General features: G+C 38.7%; 1 protein-coding gene across 1 annotated transcript in view; it reads right to left on the bottom strand.

Annotated features, from left to right (window-relative positions):
• zfhx3b (zinc finger homeobox 3b) overlaps nt 1-18,658 on the bottom strand; it is a 206,059-nt gene that overhangs the window by 163,417 nt on the left and 23,984 nt on the right. Inside the window, exon 3 of the mRNA XM_044139043.1 lies at nt 15,500-15,570. The gene's annotated coding sequence lies outside the window, so the exon portion shown is untranslated. The remainder of the gene's footprint in view (nt 1-15,499; nt 15,571-18,658) is intronic.

Raw genomic sequence — 18,658 nt, 5'->3', positions numbered from 1 at the left:
GAAAAAAATAAGTTGGTAAATTATACTTTTATGGTAATCTTTTGAAAAGCATTTTTTTGTGTTCAAAGAACACAGTTGGAGCACAAACTTAAAACACCTCAGAGCGTGACTTGGTTTTGTGCAATTAAATTATTTTTATAGGTTTTTTGTGTAAATACTATGAGAATGTGTTATTTTGACAAAAAAGTTCTCATCATTGAGGATCTCATACAGGCCCATGCATAGAAGTTAAAGGCTGAAGGTTTTGTCCTCATTTGTGAAATTAATTAACTTGCTTGCTTAATAACAAAAGCTGTGACTTTAAAAGAAGACATCTGGTTTCATTCAAACGATTTTGTTTACAAGTGATAACTATGTACAAACTAGCAGACAAATTAGCTGTTGTTTCCCAGAGGAAATAATACATTAAACCCATGGACCATAAATGTGCAGCTAACTATGCTTTCTAGAAAGCTTTTGGCAGCAGAGTTTTGCCATGTAGGTTTATCACTCATCTGGCTGGACAGACAACTTTTAACACATTGCTCGAGGCAATGGTAGTATTTTAGCAAGAAAAGAAATAATCATTGGATCGGACTTAGTGTTAGTTCTCTGCCTAAGGAGCTTTAATATTAATGTTTTTGGCTGGACACTCAGTAGTCTCTTGGCTGTGCTCGAAACCTCCTTCTACAAACTTTCCAGCTCCAAGTGTTGCAATCTGGTTCCATTTTACAGCTGGCCTTGAAATTGTAACAGAGCGCCTTTCTCTCCCGGCTCAACCGCATATTTAATCCCTGTGCTTATGTCAAACTTAATTAAAGGACCTTGTACAAAAAAATAACAAGTAAGACTTGTAGGAGAGAGAGAGAGAGAGGGAGAGAAATGTGGAGCATTAGGCAAAGGAGAGAGAAAAAGGGACAGAGCTAGGATGGCGGAAGGCGTTTGGGGAGGGATAGCTGAGATATTCAATGTGTGGATTTAGTTTGGTAAATAACCAGATAAAAAGTGCACTTTGTGTGCAAAAGTAAAGAGCATATCTATAATTTTAAAAAGTACAGGGCATGGACATCATGTGTCTTGAATATGATATACAGAACAACAATTAGAAGATTTTGGGTTAAAAGAGAAGGACCAATAGGATATAAACTTTCAGCTTCCAAAATCTCTTGAAGTCCCAAAATGAAAAAGAGAAAAAAAAAACTGATCAAGAGATGAAATCATTCACACAGCCTTTGTGTGTATGCTCGTGCACATAGAACTATTCATTCCATAGAGGTGGAAAAGCCGGGGAGTCTGTTTAGTCTGTCAGTTTAAAACTATTACCTCAAACTCTGAGAATATGAGTTGAGCCTGTCGTGCATCGACACGGGGAGACAGCGTTGAGAAGAACAAACCTTTGAAAAGTCTAAATCAATTTTTGGGGGAGTAACATAACAAACGCTTCACCGCAGCATTGAAAGGGGGGGGGATCCCTTTTTTTTAATGCTTTGAAAAGCACATATTCATACAATCTTCATAAGGCAAAACAGAATAAATGCAGTATACATGAAGTCTTTTGAAAAGAGAGATGACAGGACGGGAGAAAGCAGAAAGACACGGGGATGCTCCTATACGGAGCAGACAAAACAACCAGGAAGACCATCACTGCTACAAAGGCCTGCGTTTTCTGTTGATTTTTTTTTTTACTTTTTTTTCCTGCACTGCACATTTTGCACACACCTTCTCACCCACCCACCCTTTAGGCTAGGCTGTTTGGCTAAAGCCTTCCAAGCTTCCCAGACAAGACATGAGTGGCCAAGCAATGGACCAGAGGAGGGGGGAGAGGTTCCCATGCCACTGGTGCTGGAACCGGCGCGCCACCCGGAGGTATTTATAGCAGGCCAGCTCTAAAGGGCCAGGACAGAGGGCATGCTTGTTTTTCTTTCCATTCCCAAGGCACTTCTACCAGGCCTCACATGTGGGTGTTAAATATATATCCAAATACTGGGAGCAACATTGTGGGGGCACAGAAGAGGAGGCAGCGGGTTCTTTTGGAGCAAGAATGAAATGGGAAGAAGGCATTTAGAGAAAGGAAAGACAGGAAGACGTAGTTTTTTGTTGAGGTTGCAATATTAAAGGGATGAAGACATACAGTTCAATTCAAATATGCATAGTATAAAAAGACAAACATTTTATTTTTTCACTATGATATGAATTTAGACTAATTTATTTCAATTTTTTAAGTACAATTACAATAAATAACTATTAAAGCTTAAAGAAATACTGAGATCAATATGTATTTGTTTCATAAATTTACCTAAGAATTTCCCTTTATGACCTTATATGACTTTGGTGAACCAATTATTTTCCCACAAGCTTCTTGCAACGGTTTGCTGGAATTTTGGCTCATTTATCCATAGAAAGCACTTTCTGGATATATCCATGAAATAGCAAATGAAAACGTCCCATCCTGTACTGCTCAGTGGAAACGAGGCATTTGTATACTGTTGCTGTTTTTATGTTGCTTTAGGTGCAATAGCTTCTACTTTGCAGAGGGGCCTTTCCCCCTCTGCAAAGTAGGGGACTTCGTTATTTACTATAACGAAGTCATTAGTACATGACTTCGTTGACAGTGTACAAAAACAGTTTCTTAACCCCCTCAGCAAAGATATTCACAATGTATGTAGCTCTTGTGTTGATAGATGCATCTCAGTTCAATCATGTTAATCTCTGGGACAAAAAAAACAGGATGATCTCCCAGGATTTTTTTTTTTACTTGCGCCCAAATGTTTCAACGGATAAACATGATACCTTCCAGGCATCTGAAAACTGCACAAAATGATCAGTTAGATTTTTTTTTTAATGTTCTTTATTCTCTTTCTAATATCTTGTCTGATTTCTTTAGATTTTTTTCTATGATGCCACAGTAGTAGCAGTAGTTTGAGGTATGACTTACATTGGCATTTAGCAAATTGACATAGATGAAGTGAAAATTAAAACCAAGCTGAATGCATATTATAAACAGAAGACAGAAATCTAGAAAAAATAAAGGAGGCAGTCATACACTAATGGCATCCTAAACATCAAAATATATAATGACATTCCCATCCACATCCTCCACGCCATGCTTTGACTTCCTGCTTGGGAATTTCAGAGTGAGATTAGAGTATGATGAAAACAGACCCTATAAATACGCACCACTGTGATGAATATAACAGTGATTATGGGTGCAGGCATAATTAGATCAGGAAAGTAACGGACTCATTGAAGTTTACTCCGTTTCTGTGTTTGAGAATTTCATCTTCTGTCTAATGCATGAAGAATGGCAGAGCCAACATGAAAATTATAATCATTTGGGTCTGTAGGAAGAACTCTTGGGGTCTCTTCAGCTCTTTGTTCCCACACACAGCTCTGCAAAAGCCACTCTGTTCTCTGTGTTTTTAATGATTGTTTGACCAACAAACAATTCATTTGGTGCCCAATAGATGCCTGTTAAAAAAAAAAAAAAAATTAAATAAGCAGGAACAATAGAGCGTTTCCAATCGGGGAGTTGGGGCCAACCATCAGTTCATGAACGTTTTCATCCGGTTTTCCTCATTTGATTTTTACCTCCGTCAGCAGCTCTCTCACTTTCCCAGTTTAGATCTTTAAGTCCTAAGACTTTAACAGCGTCCTGGCCAAAGCCCTTGTCCAAATCCCAAACGTACCAAGGACATCCCACTAACTGATTGCGTCAGAAAGATTCCACAGCCGTAACCTCTATTTTTTCATACTTGTGGGAAAATAGCAGTTCATGTTTCCTTGGATGCTTCACACATTCCTCACTCTGTCTTCAGATTACAGGGCCCCTGCAGCCTGGACACTGCCAAAGCCACTCCAGAGGAGGTGTTTGGTGTATAAGAGGTGTGGCTAAATGAAAATGGAAGAGGTTTTTTATGTGTGTGTTTATTTAGGAGGGAGTTGCTAAGCGACATGAACTCAAAAAGGCAGTAATTACATTTCTCAAAGCCTGATGAGTGTAACAGAACTTGGACAGGAACTTTCCAGCTCATTTAAGCTCTTCGAACACAGCTGGGAATTATAGATAACGGAACATCTGGAAGTCACAAAAATACCTCTCTGACGACTGATTCAAACTAATTCAAAAGTTACCACATCTTGCTGTGAGGGACATCCCAAAACTAAAGATTTGACAGGCCCAGTATTTCTGCTTTTGTTAAAAAAAAATAATAAACTGACAGATATAGCAGTATAGTAATTATGCCAAAACTTCATGCATTCTGTATTTAGAAGCCCTGTTTCATCAGATTTGGGACAAAGACTAGGGGAACATAGAAATTACACCAAACTTCTAACAAAACTGTTCCAAACTCATATCACGCAACCACCAGCCTAATTTTCAAAAAGCGCAAGTGGCACATACGTCAACATGTAATTAACTCAACCAGCAAATCCAAAGCGTCACTGCTTCATTCTCACAAGCTCTCAACAGACACACTAGCAGAACTTCACAGATACGTAAAAGTTTGGTTTCATCCCAAACTCCTGACCTCAAAATTTCAAGACAAAGGTAGTTAGGGTTGATTTATGCATGCCTCCACTTAGGATGAAGAGAACAGGACAGAGTTGCAGAGCAATTAATTCTGATGCTCAAAACATTATTAATGGTAATGTTTAAAACATCAAAGCCCCGGCTGACGGAGAGACGCAGCATCTTCAGTCAGGCGAGATGTAACAGATGAGCACACTGGAGTCAGTCAAGGTGAGGGATGGGGGGGTGGAAGTAATTTACCTCCTTGCAGATTTTCATTGAGATTTCATGGAATTTGTTGACCAAAATTGGTTACTGTTTTTGTATATAGGATTTAATTTAGGAATGTACAGTCTGTTTCACATTTTCAATATTACACATCAGTTTTTTAATATGATGTTATGTTATTAACCAACAAATAATAGTGCAATTTGATAGGTAGAAAGAAGTCTATTTGGAGGCACGTGGAGGGCCCGTTGTGGTGTGTTTTGAGCGTCTAACGCGGTGCGATTTGAATCATTTGGAAAGTTTGACACGTCGAGTTTTTTCACCAGCATTCTCTAACAAACCTCAGAGACTTTCAAATAGTTTATATTTTTTATTTATTGGCATTGTTATATAGGATCCCAATTACATTTTGAATTCAGTACAAAATCTTTTTCACTCCTTACAAAGGTCTTTTTACTTTTGAACCAGTTTCCCCTCTGGGTGTGGGACACTGACCTTTTGCTGACATTACAAACACACCTTAAAGATTACCAGCGTTAAGAGAAAACTAAGAAATTTTGACTTGCACTTCTGCTTCAATAGAAAGTTTAAACTTCATCCCTCTTTATTGTGTTTCTTTGTCTTTATGTTGATGCTAGTTCGCTAACCTCCTCTATAAGCATTCCTCTTCGTTCTTCACAGAGCAGACTGAGATTAAATTACACAGAGTCGGACTCCATCTACAGATCAGGCAATTTTTGGAGGCCGATTTTAGATGTTATGTAGGGGTATTTGAGTAAAAAACATTGCCATTTGGGATTTGTAAAGTGAATGAAACTAGTTGATGTTGCCAGTCAATGATCTCGCCTGCATTCATACAATATAATGAGATATCAGGCTATTTTTGTAACATATTATAGTGGATATCATAATTTAGTAAGTAGCAAATAGTGCTACTAAATAGTAAGCTAAATAGTAACTAATAGCTAAATAGTAAGTAGCAAAAAAATAAAACTGATAGTATGCTCGACAAATTAACGGTAAAAACCTTAAGTTTACAAGTTTGGACTGAGACTCTCAAGGACCCCGCCTCCATCTACTGTTGCTCTGGGCAGAGGGATAAAGCTTCTCTCACTTCCACATATTCATTTACCCCCTACCATCACGCCAATTGAACCAGGGAGTCTGGGGGTAGACAAATTGATATTCACCACACATCTCCATCCCCCAGCCAAAACCATCCCCACTGGAAACATTATTTCATTACATATATTATGCATTCAGCAAAAGGGAGGTAGTGAATGTGCACTATGCAGATGCCTGTGTGTGGGTGTTGGCAAACTCAGATGTTTCTCTCTATGTATACATGACTGTGACATGCCTGTTGTGTTTTCTTTTTTTTTTTTTTTTTTTTTTTTTAAGAGGGTGTAAAACAGATAAAATGCCCCAGGGGTCCAGAGTTAATGGTACTTGATTTACTTTGTGGAAACAAAGAGAAAATATTTATTTCATACAGTTTTGTGTCAACATGAGAGAAGTGATATTTCAAGTTTTACCATGCGTGGGGGGAAAAAAAGTTTCCTACAGAGTTATGATGAATTTTCTCTGTTCATCTGAGTCCTCGCGTCCACATGTGGATGTACAGAATGCGCCTCCAGCAGAGCAGATAAAGAGACACAAGAGAAAGGAAATAGACCAGAAGGAGATGAAGATAGAGACGGGCAGATCTTACATGTGACAAGCTGCTCTTTGGGCCCAGGTCCAGATGTCACCAGAGCAGTTTTTGTTTGTTAATGTCTTGTTTTAAAAGCCCCCTCAATAGTGACTGCTGCCTTTCCATTAAGCCTTTAAGTGGCTCGACACAACATAGTCTTGTCTGATTTGAAGTCGAATCAATTTGGAAAAGAAACCATTTTGCTTCTGTTTAAGCACAGCTCTGTCTCTGCTGTGGCATGCTGACCTTTCCAGAGGTCTGTCTTGTGCTTATAGGCGGGGCTAAACAGAGGATATGCGGGGCTAATTAGACTGATTGACGTCAGAAGGCATGGTGGCTTGTACTTGAACCATTTGTCAGGACTCACAACTGCATCTCTGTTAAGGACTCTCAGACTCAAGTCACTCTGATTTCATTTTTGTGTACTGAATATGAATGTGTACTAAATTCCTTTTTTGCAAGTTTTTCTAGAATATGGTTTGCTTTTATTGTTCTAATCCAAGCTCTCTCTTTTTTCCCTTGTGCAGAAACTGAAAAACGAAACACCTGCTTGGTGGTAAATAATACAGTTTGCTTTGGGTCGACTTCCCCTTGGGGTCTTCCTGTACTTAGGGAAAGGTTTCCTTCGCTCAAACTTGGAAAAGGCTGAACTGGGTACATCAACCACACATCGTGTATTTGGATGCTCTTGAGTAAGATTCCTAATTTAGAGTTTTAAAAGTGACTGTCTGCAGGAACAACTATCTGTCTTCTTCCCTTAGATGCTTATTGAAGATCAACCAGCCCCTCAATTGTCTACTTTACTGCAAGGCTTGTGACATTTTTTTCATCTATCTCATGCAGCCAAATATTTTGTGATTGCACATTGACCACGGTGATACTTACCTAGAGGAGAAAAGCAAGCATTCATACGTCCACTCTAGGCATGTTACATAAAATTTGGAGTATTAGAAATGTGTATCCCTCTGAAGAGGACTGTACTAAACCTGTTATTTTAACTTCTCTCCACTGTCTTTCAAATTTTGTAAAAATAATGAACATCTATGGATTCACTACATTTAATGCCTTCACCACTTCAAAGTTTGTAACACAAAAAAATGTATCACTGTGTTAAATTGTTGGTGAAACACCAATTTAACAAGCAAAGCAAAGCTTTTGGCATTTAGATTTCTAACGTATTATCAGTCATATTTTTTAATGTAGTTTATAAAATAGTATGCTTTCACTTTTGGTGAGCTCGCTACGTTTTCAGTGTTTTGGGTGTTGGACATTGAAAAGGTCTGTCTTGTTGACCTTTTAGCAAAATGAGACTCTGCTTTTCTGGCAATTTGGTTCTATAAGGGTTTGTAGGTGATGTGTGACTAAAAAATATTTCATGTAAGGAGTTTCTGATAACTGGCATTACATCACTGTGGCGGTATTTTGGCCTGCTCTTCTTGGTAGAATTGTTTTAATTCAGTCACATTGGTAAACTTTCAACCATGATCAGCAGGTTTAATCAGATGTCCCAGCTTCTCACACAGATTTAAGTTTTTAATTTGACTACATCACTCCAAAACCTTTATTTATTTGTCAATACTTTTTAGACATTTATAGATGGACCATTATTAGTGTGCTTATGATGTCCTGCACATCTCGTACATATTTGTGCTTGACCTGTGACATTAGTACAGTCAAAGTGGACTTGCTACATAAACTTTGTAAAAGTTTTAACAGCAAGAAGAGGTACAGTATTAAAATATAAAAAAGGATGACAAATGCTTGTCTAGTTTAAACCTGTCTGTATAGAGCAACAGAAAAGTTCATGTTACATGTGAACATACCAGATTGATGCATTGTCAATGGCAGTGCACAATGTTGGTAAAACAAATAGGTCCATTCTGTTATTCCTAATTAATATGTATTTGAGGGAATGGAAAAAAAAAAAAACTTCTGTTCAAGTTGCATCAGCTTCTTCATCTCCTACCCATTTTCAGGTGGTCTTACTATGAATTTGTGGTTCAGCTTCAATATTTATGTGAATGCGTAAAATGCTCTGAGAGCCGTTCAGTGGGAGGAAGTTCACCAGAGATCAGGACTCGGTCCACATTCGCAAACACTCATGCATCCAGAAAAATGTGGCATAAAGAGGGGACTGGTGGAGAGAAATCTCACCTGCAATTCAAGCGGATTACTCTGCCCTTTTATGTGCTCTCGTTTGGTTGCAGGGGGGAATGTGCTCCACTCTGACCTGGGGGCACTCATCCAATCAGCTCGCTATCTGCTGCAAGGGCCTCCATAATAGTGACATTTTTCCACCTCGTCAATAAAGTGGTGAAAGCCACCCTCCACCCGCTACTTGACCATTTAACTTCTTCCTGAAAAGGCCCTTTCTTTCTGTCTGTCTCTGTGTCTGACTGAAATCAATAAAGGCAGAGCAAGGAAAGAGGACGATCCAACAGCTGCATTAACTGGTGGTCTTGACTGTGGTATAAAGTGGGCTGCTGGCAGTGGAGAGTGGGGAGCTCCAGCCTCTCATTCTTCCAATGGTGCAAGAATTCTGTTTGTGATCTACAATATATGTTGTCATTTTGTAAAGCAGTGGAGACTCTGAAAAAAGCCTTTTTTAAAGTCTCAACAGTCATGAAGGGTCTCATCCCCATCCCCCACACACACACGCATACAAGTGAGTGACAATGAATATAAAAAAAATGACAATTTTAAAATATTCATGCAGAGAAAAAGGTGACAATTGTATGCAAAAACACATTAGCACATATATGAACTCTACAGTCTCTAATGATCATTGCTTGCCATGACTCATTTAGCAGCTGCATCCACACATCACGACATGTCTGCAGTGATTGACATAATGGCATCAGAGTGAGAACAAAATGTCTTCCAATAAAGGAGCAGGAGGGAGAAAATAAGAGAGATGGGTTACAACTCTGCCCGCGCTGAAATGAGTGTAGTGCTTTGTTTGGTTATGCTGTCTGAGCTGAAATTGATTTCTGTGAGAAGCATGCACCAAAGAGCCTCTGCTTTCAGATGAAATAAATAACATACTCTTGTGAAGATGGGGGGGGGTATGTGGAAGAAGGAACAGAAGGTGGAAAATGGGATCAGGGAGGAAGGCAAGAAACAAAGATGGATGGGGTCAAAATGATTTTATGAGGGGAAAGAAAAGCTGGGATGGAAAAAATGGAAGGAAATATCTAAATGTGCCATACTGAATTTCATGTGTTCAGTCTAGTGCAGCACTGAGGAGACGCAGACTGGGAGACATCTGGAGTAGAGGAGGATAACAGCCACATGCCGCTCTCCAACCACAGACAACATGATGAGGGATTAAACTTCATTGCAACATGTTATGGTAATGAATGGTCTGTGGCCAGTTCTGAACGCGTTAGAGTAATCACCACTTTGCAGCATGTGTGAGTGACACTTTTTGGATGTGCTCGCAAATGCTTGTGTCTGCCTAAGCAAGTGTGGACATAATGTGGTTCCCTACAAGTTGGCCAAAGCAGAAACATGCAAACTAAAACATGCAACATTTAAGCAGTTGGTGTAGTACGCAATATCTCTCATAATTTGGTGAACATTGTCTATTAATAGAAGACGGGCAGGACCAGACCTTGTGGTCTGAGCCAGCGTCTGGGCATCTGGGTCTTGGATTGGTGCCAGAGAGGGAGGAGAGCAGACGCAGTCAGACGTCCCAGAGTGGTGAGGTTGACTCTGGGTCACACTGGCTGCCTGGCCTTATGGCTCACAGATGTTCATCTGCTTCAACAAGAGTTGTGTTTCTGGAAAAATTTACACACTTCATGCTGGAATAATCTCCTCTGTTTAATGAAGATCTCATAGATCATCGATCAACAAGACACGAGCAAAAGCACGTTTGTGGATTACAAAGTCTCCCGAAAGCAATGAATGTGCCACGCAGTTGCGCAGAGCTGAAGTGTTGTGGTGTTCGAGTCGCTTGCCCCGTTATTCTTTCCCAAGCAAAGCGACAGATTGTTATTGCTGTACAACAGAGCACAGGAGGAGGTTGTAGGGAGTGGGGGATCAAGGCAGGTATAATTTCTGGGTTGGTCATGACAGAAAGAATGGGTGATAATCAGAGTACTGCAGAATGTATTTTCTTAATTTGGGTTTTTTACATTTTTTTTTTCTCAGAGAAAAGCAGAGGTACAATGACATGAATCAATAAATTAAAGTCCCTTGCTGCTTCCTAAATTAATCTACTGTACAAAGAGTGGGAGCAGGTGAAATTACTTTGCAGGCAGAGTGAAATGACTCGCATATTAACCTGCTGATCAAAACGTTTGCAGTCTAGAAAGTGTTGTTGAATCTAAGATGAGTTGTTGTGCACTAAGCAAAGATATAAAAGACTGGCTAAATGTGCCAGTCCTATCCTTCGCATGGCACAAGGCAGGCAGCCAATCAGAGGTGTGCAAGCTCTCTTGCAGGCGAATGACATGGAATGTTGGCTGTCTCGTTGCCCCACCTTCCGTCCCCACTGAACTGCTGTTGCCCATAATGATTTTATAAACATTTTGCCAGCAGATCAATACCTGTATTGATCAGGCATTGTGAGAGTGATCCGTCTAAAACCCAGAACAGCCTAGAGCTCAGAGGTGGGAGGAGCAAAAGAGAGAGGCTGCATAGAGGATGGCGAAGGAGAGCGAGTCTGCAACCACAGTGAAAAGGAAAAGAGGTGGAAGGTTGGAAGAGACTGAGGGAGAGGCGGACGCAGAGATGGAAGCAGGTGAGGATGCAGATTTCGGAAAATGCTGCCAGGCCGTTGGGACTGAGGAAAACAAATGGTAATTGCTTTCTCATTAACAAAGGGGAGGGAGCGACGGCAACTGATGACAGTTTCGAGACAGTGAATGATGACAGAAAAAGTGGGAATAACTTTGTAAAATTTGTGCTCTAGTTCAGGCCTGTTATAGCATGTAACACAAACAGGTATGCTGCTGCATGTGCATGACTGCATGAGGTCAAACGAGATTGTTTTCTATAAATTTGTGTGGGATGATAAAATGATAAGTGATGATAATGTAAACAAATTCATAGAGGCTTATGTCTAACGATAGTTTGACTTTTTTTCTGTTATTCCTAGAAAGAAACTCTTAAAGAAGAGACGGGGGAGTCTGAGAGCACACTGCTGCTCTAAATCTAATTGCTGCAAAATGATCAAAACTTACATATCCTGAAACATCCTTAACATTCAGGAAAGGAATAATTCCACATCGTCATTATGGAAGAAGAACTGCAAAAGCATGTAAAGGCAACGTTAATACCAAAAGACAAACATGACAGTATGAAGACCATCTTCAACATACAAGATTGCTGTCGATTTGTAAACATGTGGATGGATGGATTTTTGGAATACTTTTTACATCTGGGAATTCACTAAATTGGATGATTGCCTTACATTTAAAACACAAGTAGGAGATTTACTGAAGCGATGACTCACTGGATGACTCAACACAAGTTCAAGGCCACAATCTGCCCTGCGCTGGAGGACAAGTCAAAAGCTTTTGCTGTGATTCCCTCGTGCTCTGGGGAAATCAAGTTTCATTGATTGGTTTTTAAATAAGATGTGTTGTGCATAAATGAGGATCTGAAGGAAGATAAATTTTTCAAACGAACTGTGGGGAAAGACCTTGATGCACATGAACTCATGTGCTCTGGAGACTATTGTGGAAGCACTCAATGAAAAGGCCCGGTGGCCCATGCCTCTTTGACCAAGCTAAAAAAAAAAAGGACTTAGGCTTATCAAGGCTTATTAAGGGCAAGAGACATTTATAAACAATGTTCTTAATGAATTAACAAAAAACACACATGACACATCTCAGAGGATAAATGATTTATGGTGACTTTTACATTTTGATAAGCATTTTATCAGCTGACCTTTTGTGTATCTTGTCACCTTTCAAACAAAGCATTTTACAGGGATTTTATGTAATAGACCAATACAAATGATGTATTATTGTGAGCCAAAAGGAAAAGGATAGAAAGACTACACAAATAAAAAATTGAGAGTGTATTTAAATTCAGTTCTGCTTTTCAGTAATTGTAAAACAGCCCTCTACAGCCAGAGGATTGGTAATGATTAAGCTCATTTATGTGTAACAATGCCCTAGTCAAAATCCTATAATCCAAGTGAGATGCTAAGCATAAAAGTTGCTATACATGCAACTTAGATTAGATTTACGGTAATTTGCTAAGAGATTGCAAACACACCAGAAATAACTTGAAACTATATTTGCAGTAAATTTAGGTTATTGTTCTGCTATAAAGTGAATATACATAAAGGTTTCAGGTCTTTTGCAGCCACTAGAAAGATTTCCTTCCAGGATTACTTAGCTCTATCAATCAACCCTTTAAATCTCATTAGCTTGTGAAGTAAAGATTACCAACAGCATTATGCTGCTATGACAATGTTTTACAACACTTCACCCCACCCCAAGCAATTTGAAATGCCTATTTCAAGGCTTGTGGCAATCAGTAAGGGAGGCTTTCTTCCATTAACATTTGCTTACTTTCTGCCACTCTTTTTAAAGACCAGACTTGTAGAGTGCACAAAGAATAATAGTCCTGGCTGTTGTTCTGAACAGTTGATGTATGCAACTTCTCCAAAGTTTCTGTGAGTCTCTTGGATGCTTCTCTGAATAATGCTCTCTGTCATTGGTGGATGGGTTTCAATAATACATGTAGCATAACATTTTCAATTGAAAAGAGTATACTTGGTGATTTCTGAAGGAATATGGAACCAATTTTTATTAATTGCATCAAAGTAAAGAGAATAGATTGTTTTCTATACTTTTAGTAATATTTTTATTCATGAAAACACTTCCCTTCTACTTCAGCACTACTTTGTTTTGGGTTATCACAAAGTAAACTGAGGACTGTGGTTATAATGAGACAAAATGTGAAAATGTAAGAGCATTAATAATTTTGGAAGGCATTGCGCTTTCTCGGTTAGACACTTAACACACATGCAATGAGACATTTTTATTTTATTGTTTTTTTTAAATTTCATTACGGCTGTTAAATAAAAATATCCAATGTTTATAAATGCATGGGAGGAATTGGTGAAATTACATATTGATCTTAAATAGATCATTCCTTGTCGACAACAGCTAGATTAGGGAGAACTTCATTGTTTTGCAACACATGCAATGTTCTGAGTGTCAAACATCTCCCAGACAATCAAAACAAATTTCATTAAAAACTAAATGTAAATGAATAATAATGCAAAAGTATTGTTTCCCAGTGAGAGGTAGGATGCCATAGTTTATTTACATTCAGATCCTGAGCTGAAGTTTAAGTCAGGTACATAGAAAATGAGGCACAAGAATCAGTAAGTAGAAGATGTAGAAGCTGAATCTGAAGTAATTAACACCTTAGCTTTGTTTGATCAATGCACAAATTATGAATGATGAAAGGGTATAACTAAAAAATATTTATTATGGTTACATGATAAATTGCACAAAACTTTTAGATACTATAGCAACACTTTTAGAACAAGTGAAAGGAAAGGTTTCACTTGTTTATGTTTCACATCAAACATAAATTACTATTCAATTAAAAAGGATGTACCTTTCTGTGAAAAGTATTGTGTTTTATTGAGAAAAGTGATATTTACTCCCTGCAGTACTGTATACATTAAAATTAGAGAATTATATCACTGCATAATATAATAACAGTAATATTGATGCAATGCAAAATCTCAACTGTCTACCTATCAAAGAAAAAGTTAAACTAAATGGGTATGTTTTATTTTTTCACAATGTAGTAAAACAATAATGTGTCATTCTTGTTTTAAGAGCTTTGTTAAAGTGAACAAACATAAGGTCATCTTTTAAATTTTCATTATATTGCCAAGACTACCAAACGTCTTAGCAGGTATACGATTATATGAACCACCTGCAATTAATGTTTTCACTGGTTAAGGTCACCAGACGATTGCTCAAAATCCCTAGAAATACTACTCTAAAAATTGGGTTAAAGTATTCTTGATTTTTTTAAAAATGTCAATAAATAGTTTGACTAATTAAAATTGCAGTGTGTAAAGCAAGTCTGAAATGCTTAATTGTCCCACCCCCCCACTCCAACCCCCCTGTTGAAGCTTCTTAAGCACAGAAAACGCTATAATCAATATCTTCCCATTGCATCTTAATTTATCATGATTGACATTGCCTCTCATTGTGGCCAGTGCATGAATTATTATATAAAAAGTATTCAACAACAGTTTTGACCCCTAGAACAAAACATTGTGTCACTGATCATGATTTGCCCTTTAGACACATTGGTAATCCTATTGTCTACAACAGCTTAATTACACAAAGATAAACTCATGAGCATTATCACCTCACTCAAGGACTTAATTCATGTGCCATCAAGGCAAAATTTGCACACTAAGTCATTTTCATCTTTCCATTCATTCTTTTGATTAATTCCTTCTGTCAAAAACAACCCTTTGGATGAGTGCCAAACATCAAATTAGGGTATTCATTAGACACATCAAACATAAATTACTATTCAATTAACAAGCCAGTCGAGCTGAACTAATCAACTAATTAGGCCATGTGTGTACACAGAAAAGCTAACAAAAGCACATGAGTCCCCTGGGAAAGCAGTAAAACCCAGAAGAAGAATGACAGCAAGGATGAAAAGCTGCTGGTTTGAGAGGGAAAAGGAGAAAGCCACTAGACACTTGGCGCATGGTTAAGCTGTTTATCTCCTCTAATCATAAACTTTATTGTGTTGATGCATTACTTTGATCAGTTTCAAACTGATAAGTCAAATTGACTTGCAAAGCACATTTAAAAAACACACATGCAGAAAAGCTGTGCTTAACCCAACTTAACATTAAGATTTCAAAGAAAATTTTCTTATAATAGGAACAAATTATCTTTTCTTCTTATTTTTAGGTTCAGAGGAAAAAATACTGCATGATTCCACGTAGTAAAAACAACACAGTAATGTCTCATTGTCATGACAGTGGTTCACCTATTATCTGATAGCGAATGTTCAAAGAACTGGGAGATTATTCTTTTCACTCTGTGTCAGAGATGGTCTGTCTGTACCGAACATACCTTTGGTCCAAAGCAGCTCGAGTAGGCTAGGCTGTTCAAATGTTGTCTTCACACACTGACCAGGCTGCAACCTAAAGGGGAAACAAACATACAACATGCATGTATTAATACATGGAAAACAGCCAGACTAATACTGTTAATCGTTATTGTACCATTTGTTGGAGAATACTAAAATACAGTCTGGAGTCACACCCTTTGGACCAAAAATGTGATTAAGATATAAACTGACTAAGACAGTTCTCCCCATTCCACCCATCATATCTAAATGTCTAAGGTCTGCTGGTGCTCCACTAAAGGCCAAAGGCGGCTGTCGAAAGGAGCACACCATTATTGTACCAGTAAATGTCAGAACAGCCCCATCTAATTGTGCCATTACTAATTCATGTTTATTAATGCTGTGATGTATGATGGCTCCACAGACAGACTGAGTTTGTCTGTGCTTGTCATGTAGAGCTTACTGTTTGCTGGTGACGGCTGCAGGGAGAGTAACTGTTGGGCTGGGTGGTGGGTGTGGGGTAGAGGGAGCATGAGAGCAGCAGTGCCAAGTGGTGTGTGACTCAAGCATGAAGGGAGTTGACTGATGTTGCTGGTGCCTTTTGCTGGCCTAGTGCCAGGGTCCCCAGGTCCCTTGTGTCCCAGCCGCTCAGTACCCCAGAGCCTCTAGGCAGGAACAACAGTTACTGTTTTCATTGCCTACCAATTAGCAACACTTACGCCTTATTTAGTCATGCTCTAATGTGGGCTAATTAGCTCACATTAGTGCTTGACGACATTAGAGCATCACCTTGTCCCTCACACCAACACCAGGCGTCATCTGGGGAAGAGTGGGGGAATGTGAGGGAAGAGGAGGAGGTGGAAACGGTGGGAACATGAGGGGAGGTGGGGCTGAGCTGGAAGGATTACAAGAGCACCAACCCAGCTCTGTGGATCAGCACTTTTTAAGAGATCTTCAGGGGCCTGTTGGCTGAACACATAGCAGGAGAAAAGGGCAAATACAGCCCAGTTACACTTTTATAGAATGCTTTGTGGAAAAACACCCCAGACACACACCTTGGTCTGGCAGCTCGGTTTGTCATTTGGCTCAGGGGGCTCCACTGGCCTATCACATGACCGTTGTAATGACCTTAAAGGGCAGCTTCCTCAACAAGCTCAGGCCACTCCCACTGGCTGAACTGTTCAGTGCAAAATACAGCTCGGGTCACTGCATAATGTGATGCATCTAGCCCTCAGGGTGGATATTAAAGCAAAAAAAAACATCATCAACATAGAGCAGAAACCAGGCCAGAAAGATGCAAGCTGACAGCAGGACATAAAACTGTACTGAGAGTAATATGAAACTAAATGTTTATGCTGTGTTATTAATAAGGTACTAAATCAGAATTACCTTTATTATGAACTTCCAGAGAAGTGAAGAAAAATACCTAAAGCCATGCTCATTCTAATGATCAAAGAATAATTTTTTAAAAGCAAGAGCAATGCATAGTGTTACAGCTGTAGCACAGTGAGAACATGTGAGAAGATAAAGGTCAAAGATAGGTTCAACTTCATTTCAGCATCCTCTACATATGTATAAACAAAACCCATCAATCTTTTCTGGTTGGAGGGGTATAAAGAAAATTTGAATCCTTAAATATTAAAAACAGAATGAGAAAATATATACACCATATGTCTGATCTGGAAACACACACACCCCCGCACACGCCTCCTCACACACAAAAACCCACCCATGCAAGGAATCCCAAGCATAATTTTTTGTGCTTAGCATTTGACTGGTGGCTACACTCCAATCATTGCAGCAGTGGGTCTCCTCATCATCTACAACTGCTAAGCAAAGGCGGGGTTAAAAATGAAATATCACTTTCCATTTTATCTCCGGGGGGCAAAGGGATGCTCTGAGCCAATCAGAACCTTACAAGTCAACCCCTGACCTTTTTCATCTCAATATGACTACCATTATCTTGCTGAAAATTAGACACATCTCACTATTGTTCACTACCAATAGGGGGGACAGTAGTGGAGGTTATTTAAAGATAAATGCTTAAGTGCTCATGATCCATGCAGTAATCACACACCAGCGTTTGAGGTAGAATGTAGCATGCAGTCTGATTGGATGAGGCAGATGTGCACCAACAAGGCTTTGTTGTGATGGTTTAATGGTGAATGTTTAGCATGTAAGTAGCTCCTTATTTGGCTGGTAAACCCGTCAGCCAGGAAGGTTTCGGAGAACAATTTTGCATCACGATGAGCAATTAAAAAAAACAGCTTAAATGCTCAATTTAAGCTCATTTTAGAAAGTAAACTCGGGTAGTTATACAACCTTGATTTCACTGGTTTCCATAGACAACTGGTTCACTGCTGGCTCACTTCTAAAAATGAGCAATGAGAGAGATAATGTCCTCTGAGTAACAAAGCCATTGGGTGACAAACATGAATAGAACTCTGAAAAGCTGAAATTACATAACGTGAGACTTGTGAGCATAAAAAAATAGTTGCGTATTGGGCCTTTATAATCTCCAGTGGTAGAAAAAACTTTTTAACCTTGTTTATGTTGATGCTTTGAGGGGCCAATGGAATGTGTACCAGCCAAGTGAAATACTCCATTTGGTTTTTATGGAGCCTTGTGGATCTATGATTTATAAAGTATGCATTCGTTCATATAGTCAGTTAAATGAAATAACATCCCCTTTAAATTCTATTATTGTAAAAATATAGTTTATGAATTGAAATGCTAGAAACAATGCCCAAAATACCTTTTCTTTACAATGATTGTACAGATTTACAGAGTGTTTCAGGATTCTTAAACACTGTGCTTTACATATGGGAATTTACCATGGACTATTATCCTAAAGAAAGATGTAAAGCTGTGGGAGAAATATGTATAAAATAATCTCATGAAATTATTCCTTCCAGTCAAGCTTCTATATAGTCTATCGGTAAATGTTTTGGGGAAAAATGTAGTTTCCAAAAATAAAAATAGCCTAAATAATAATGATTTTCTGATTACGAATTTGTTATGACCATTAAGTATTTTTCTGTCATTTTTGATATGTTAATGAGATGTATCAATACATATAGTAGTAAGAAAGAGTATGTTTATTCTCAGAAGCAGGCTTCTGAGAATAAATTTGACAGAAGACGTGTAGGGAGTTTTAGGGTAAT

The sequence above is a fragment of the Gambusia affinis genome, linkage group LG02 (assembly GCF_019740435.1).
Source record: "Gambusia affinis linkage group LG02, SWU_Gaff_1.0, whole genome shotgun sequence".
Lineage (NCBI taxonomy): Eukaryota > Metazoa > Chordata > Actinopteri > Cyprinodontiformes > Poeciliidae > Gambusia > Gambusia affinis.
Note: the sequence above shows the minus strand (reverse complement) of the source record. Positions and strands in the feature narration are given on the sequence as shown.